General features: G+C 32.9%; 1 long non-coding RNA gene across 2 annotated transcripts in view; it reads right to left on the reverse strand.

Annotated features, from left to right (window-relative positions):
* Window positions 1–4,887: 4,887 nt before the first annotated feature.
* The window catches only part of LOC133662926 (uncharacterized), a 22,521-nt gene continuing 20,814 nt past the window's right edge, over window positions 4,888–6,594 (reverse strand). For both annotated transcript variants that reach the window (XR_009828188.1, XR_009828187.1), the window contains exon 2: window positions 4,888–5,182. This is a non-coding gene — a long non-coding RNA (uncharacterized LOC133662926). The remainder of the gene's footprint in view (window positions 5,183–6,594) is intronic.

The following is a 6,594-nucleotide window of genomic DNA, read 5'->3' on the forward strand; positions in this document are numbered from 1 at the left end:
TTTAGGCCTTAAATAGGTCAATAATTCATAACAGCATTATTAAATTGATTATTAGTTTTTGAGCAATGATTTTTTTCTAAAAAAACAAAAAAAAAACACTGAAAAATCAAAGCCGGCGGGGCCCATTTTTGATATTTCTTTATTTTCAAAATATATATTTTTTACCTTCAGGACCCTCCTATAGTTTGTTCATGATTTGTTTTTAAAAACAATATTTTTTTAATAATATTTGTATTATTATTTAAATTATTCAATGCTTCAGGTTTATCTGTCAATATAAAGTTTAATTAAAACATTTTTTTTTTTTATGTTTTATGCCAAAAACACGAAATATGCAACATTTTCCCCAAAAATATTTCAAAGAGGAATATTTGATGTGAAGTAATTTAGGCCTTAAATAGGTCAATAATTCATAACAGCATTATTTAAATTGATTATTATTTTTTGAGCAATGATTTTTTTTCTAAATTTTTTTTAAAAAACACTGAAAAATCAAAGCCGGCGGGGCCCATTTTTGATATTTCTTTATTTTCAAAATACATATTTTTTTACCTTCAGGACCCTCCTATAGTTTGTTAATGATTTGTTTTTAAAAACAATATTTTTTTAATAATATTTGTATTATTTAAATTATTCAATGCTTCAGGTTTATCTGTCAATATAAAGTTTAATTAAAAAAAAAATGTTTTGAATGTTTTCTGCCAAAAACACGAAATATGCAATATTTTCCCCAAAAATATTTCAAAGAGGAATATTTGATGTGAAGTAATTTAGGCCTTAAATAGGTCAATAATTCATAACAGCATTATTTAAATTGATTATTATTTTTTGAGCAATGATTTTTTTCCAAAAAAAAATTAAAAAAAACACTGAAAAATCAAAGCCGGCGGGGCCCATTTTTGATATTTCTTTATTTTCAAAATATATATTTTTTACCTTCAGGACCCTCATATAGTTTGTTAATGATTTGTTTTTAAAAACAATATTTTTTTAATAATATTTGTATTATTATTTAAATTATTCAATGCTTCAGGTTTATCTGTCAATATAAAGTTTAATTAAAAAAACATTTTTTTTAATGTTTTCTGCCAAAAACACGAAATATGCAATATTTTCCCCAAAAATATTTCAAAGAGGAATATTTGATGTGAAGTAATTTAGGCCTTAAATAGGTCAATAATTCATAACAGCATTATTAAATTGATTATTTTTTGAGCAATGATTTTTTTCTAAATTTTTTTTTAAAAAAACACTGAAAAATCAAAGCCGGCGGGGCCCATTTTTGATATTTCTTTATTTTCAAAATATATATTTTTTACCTTCAGGACCCTCCTATAGTTTGTTAATGATTTGTTTTTAAAAACAATATTTTTTTAATAATATTTGTATTATTATTTAAATTATTCAATGCTTCAGGTTTATCTGTCAATATAAAGTTTAATTAAAAAAACATTTGTTTTGAATGTTTTCTGCCAAAAACACGAAATATGCAATATTTTCCCCAAAAATATTTTAAAGAGGAATATTTGATGTGAAGTAATTTAGGCCTTAAATAGGTCAATAATTCATAACAGCATTATTAAATTGATTATTATTTTTTGAGCAATGATTTTTTTCTAAAAATTTTTTAAAAAACACTGAAAAATCAAAGCCGGCGGGGCCCATTTTTGATATTTCTTTATTTTCAAAATATATATTTTTTTACCTTCAGGACCCTCCTATAGTTTGTTAATGATTTGTTTTTAAAAACAATATTTTTTTAATAATATTTGTATTATTATTTAAATTATTCAATGCTTCAGGTTTATCTGTCAATATATAGTTTAATTAAAAAAACATTTTTTTTGAATGTTTTATGCCAAAAACACTAAATATGCAATATTTTCCCCAAAAATATTTCAAAGAGGAATATTTGATGTGAAGTAATTTAGGCCTTAAATAGGTCAATAATTCATAACAGCAGTATTAAATTGATTATTATTTTTTGAGCAATGATTTTTTTCTAAAAATTTTTTTTTAAAAAACACTGAAAAATCAAAGCCGGCGGGGCCCATTTTTGATATTTCTTTATTTTCAAAATATATATTTTTTACCTTCAGGACCCCCCTATAGTTTGTTCATGATTTGTTTTTAAAAACAATATTTTTTAAATAATATTTGTATTATTATTTAAATTATTCAATGCTTCAGGTTTATCTGTCAATATAAAGTTTAATTAAAAAAATTTTTTTTTTAAATGTTTTATGCCAAAAACACGAAATATGCAACATTTTCCCCAAAAATATTTCAAAGAGGAATATTTGATGTGAAGTAATTTAGGCCTTAAATAGGTCAATAATTCATAACAGCATTATTAAATTGATTATTATTTTCTGAGCAATGATTGTTTTCTAAAAAATAAAATAAAAAACACTAAAAAAATCAAAGCCGGAGGAGGACATTTTGATATTTCTTTATTTTCAAAATAAATACAATAAATATATATATATTCTTTTTTTTTAACCTTCAGGACCCCCTATAGTTTGTTCATGAAAAAATGTTAAAAACAATGTAATTTCATATTTGTATTATTATTTTAGGTACTCAACGCTTCAGGTTTATCCGTCAATATACTTTTTTCCCCCAACATCAACACATTCCACTCATCCAACTAACACTTTCCCAAGTTCCAAACCAAATTCCGGTTTTCCTGGAAATTCAAACTCGTCAACATTCAAACCATTCCAACATTCAAAGCTATTCTTACATTCACACTACATTCTGTCAGCATTGGAGCGTTCACTCATTCATCTCGTCGTAAATGGTGCATTGTGTGCACCATTCCAAGGCTATAATTTCACCACATATGTGACAGGTGCATGCTGGGAAATGTTCCACATGCTGTGTCCTTGTTTGGAAAGTTTTCAGAAGGGTATTTGCTGAAGCACTATTAGAAATGAAAATGGTCCCAGACCCCCTGATAGCAATATTTGTCAGACGGGTTACATCTGCCCGCTGGGGGCCGTCAAGTCCTGGTTTTTACATCGTTATTAGCGCACAGCCGGCTTCTTCTCAGGCGGAAGCAGAGGCTGTTAGGTTTTTACAAAAGTCAATAAAAAGAATCAAATTATATGAAAAGTGGAGTACTTTATTAAACTATAATAAAACATGCAACCATTTAAAGGGGAACTGCAATTTTGGGAGGGAATTTTGCTAGACATTCACAATCATTAGAGACAAGAAGACAAAAGTTGTTTTTTTTTTGCATTTTAACATATAAAAATCAGCTCATTCTTGCTAAATTACTTTTAAAAAAATGCATTCAAAAACTGTCAAAAATACTTCATTTACGTTGTGTAACATGTATAGTAACCAAACTGTAGCAACATTCTTAGTGTAAGAGTGAACACAGAGGAACTATTTTTCTGGCGTACTAACACATCCGCGTGCTACGGTATTAGCCGTAAACGCTAACTACAGAAAGAGATGAGCTAGCTTCTACGACAACTTGAAAGGCGTTTGAGTTTGTAATGCACAACACAGTGGTAGGACACCAATCTGTGCTGGGTAAAAAACATATCATATTTGGGTAAGCACTCCATTTATGTCAAAAAAGCTCGGCTTCAAATTCCACATTTTGCCGCTTCGACCCACTTTCACATCACTCTCTCGGCTTTCGTCTGCTCCAACGTCTCACTCTTCCTTCGTGTTGGCTGCTATAAGCAGTAGTTCATCCTCAGTATATTCAGTGTCAAAAAGATAAAGTTTTGAATCCTCATTTGCTTAAAAATAGTCGTTTTTGTTGTCTATTACCAAGTCTGCTATGATTAGAAAACACACACACATTTTTTTCCTGAAGTAGGAACACACATTTGTTGCCAGAAGTCGGAAGTGTGTTGATAAGGAAACGGATATCAATGCGCGGAAGAAATCAGTCCCGATTAGTGATTAAAATGATCAAAATATGGTAAATATTGTACATATTACATATTGTTATGAAGGTGTCTGTTACTACATTATGTATATACTTGCAGTGTGTATATTGTACATATTACATATTGTTATGAAGGTGTCTGTTACTACATTATATATATACTTGCAGTGTGTATATTGTACATATTACATATTGTTATGAAGGTGTCTGTTACTACATGATATATATACTTGCAGTGTGTATATTGTACATATTACATATTGTTATGAAGGTGTCTGTTACTACATTATATATATACTTGCAGTGTGTATATTGTACATATTACATATTGTTATGAAGGTGTCTGTTACTACATGATATATATACTTGCAGTGTGTATATTGTACATATTACATAGTGTTATGAAGGTGTCTGTTACTACATTATATATATATACTTGCAGTGTGTATATTGTACATATTACATATTGTTATGAAGGTGTCTGTTACTACATTATATATATACTTGCAGTGTGTATATTGTACACATTACATATTGTTATGAAGGTGTCTGTTACTACATTATATATATACTTGCAGTGTGTATATTGTACATATTACATATTGTTATGAAGGTGTCTGTTACTACATTATATATATATATACTTGCAGTTGTGATTTTTATTGAAGTGCAACATTTTCTTTACAGAGTATATTTAATTTTTATATATTTTTTGCTTTATTTAACATGGTATTTCAAAGTTTACATTTCAATAACAATGTTGAAATATAGGAGAAATACTAGTTTATTGAATTTGAAAGGGTATACTTGCATTATTATTATTATTATTATTATTATTATTATGTGTTGCCATGTGGTGTATGTGGTTAAAAAAAAAAAAAAAAGGCAATAATATCGTTCATCGGCAATAATTTGCAGGTCAGTATATCGTGGGCCCAGGCCTATTAATACCATCAATCAAACGTATACAGGTGTGTAGCATATACCTGTAATTACAAAGGGTATGATATAAGGTGAGCTGTTACTCACATAAGGACGAGCGTAAAAAATAAATAAAACGAGAGCCGACTGGAAGCAAAATGTCATTTCTGTGGTGAAAATCATGTCTTTGTCTTTGTCTCCGCCCGCTCTCCTCTTGAGACTCGCAGCCCGCCCTCACCTGATTGCTTTTCACCTTGTTTATGGCCCGGCCGCCGTCTCCCAGCCTGCATGGACCTGTCTCATTACGTCCATCTCCACCAGTCACTCGGCTGAATCCCGCAGGGGCCGCTTGGGGTTACACAAGGACAGGTGGGGGGGGGGGGGGGTGGCGTGGGGGGGGGGGGGGGGGCAATTAGTATTAAATGAATATACCGAAGGAACAAGGTGTAAATCTGCCCTGACGACACACGGGGAAAAAGCGCGGGGATGCGTTGGCATGTGAATTGATCTGAGGCTGGGAAGGGCAAAGTAACATCGAGATAACTTGTGCTTTTAAATCAAAGAGAGCAAGCTGTTGTTCCGGAAGCAGAGGCTCCTTCAGTCGCTCAAACGGCTGCAACCTACCGCCTCACCGTCGCCCTACCATTCAGAGACCTTGGCAACTGAGGACCAAGAGGGAGCTGTCCTCCATCCCCTCCTCCGGCAGAAGCTGGGGACCAACGCACACCTCCAGGCAACTTCAACCCTAAACTAACACCCTCCCTTCCACATCCCACCTCCCCGGATTGTAAATAATCAAATGTACAAACCCCGTTTCCATATGAGTTGGGAAATTGTGTTAGACGTAAATATAAACGGAATACAATGATTTGCAAATCATTTTCAAGCCATATTCAATTGAATGCACTACAAAGACAACATATTTGATGTTCAAACTCATAAACTTTATTTTTTTTTTTGCAAATAAGGCCTACTGAAAGCCACTAATAGCGACCACGTAGTCTGATAGTTTATATATCAATGATGAAATCTAAACGTTGCAACACATGCCAATACGGCCGGGTTAACTTATAAAGTGACATTTAAAATTTCCCGGGAAATATCCGGCTGAAACGTCGCGGTATGATGACGTATGCGCGTGACGAAGTCCGAGTAACGGAAGTTATGGTACCCCGTAGAATCCTATACAAAAAGCTCTGTTTTCATTTCAGAATTCCACAGTATTCTGGACATCTTTTTCAATTTGTTTAATGAACAATGAAGGCTGCAAAGAAGACAGTTGTAGGTGGGATCGGTGTATTAGCAGCGGACTACAGCAACACAACCAGGAGGACTTTGTTGGAGCGCTAGCCGCCGACCTCACCTTGACTTCCTACGTCTCCGGGCCGCCAAACGCATCGGGTGAAGTCCTTCGTCCTTCTGCCGATCGCTGGAACGCAGGTGAGCACGGGTGTTGATGAGCAAATGAGGGCTGGCTGGCGTAGGTGGAGAGCTAATGTTTTTAGCATAGCTCTGTGCGGTCCTGTTGCTAAGTTAGCTTCAATGGCGTCGTTAGCACAGCATTGTTAACCTTCGCCAGCCTGGAAAGCATTAACCGTGTATTTACATGTCCACGGTTTAATAGTATTGTTGATTTTCTATCTATCCTTCCAGTCAGGGGTTTATTTTTTTTGTTTCTATATGCAGTTAAAGCACGATGCTATCACGTTAGCTCGTAGCTAAAGCATTTCGCCGATGTATTGTCGTGGAGATAAAAGGCA

The sequence above is a fragment of the Entelurus aequoreus genome, linkage group LG12 (assembly GCF_033978785.1).
Source record: "Entelurus aequoreus isolate RoL-2023_Sb linkage group LG12, RoL_Eaeq_v1.1, whole genome shotgun sequence".
Lineage (NCBI taxonomy): Eukaryota > Metazoa > Chordata > Actinopteri > Syngnathiformes > Syngnathidae > Entelurus > Entelurus aequoreus.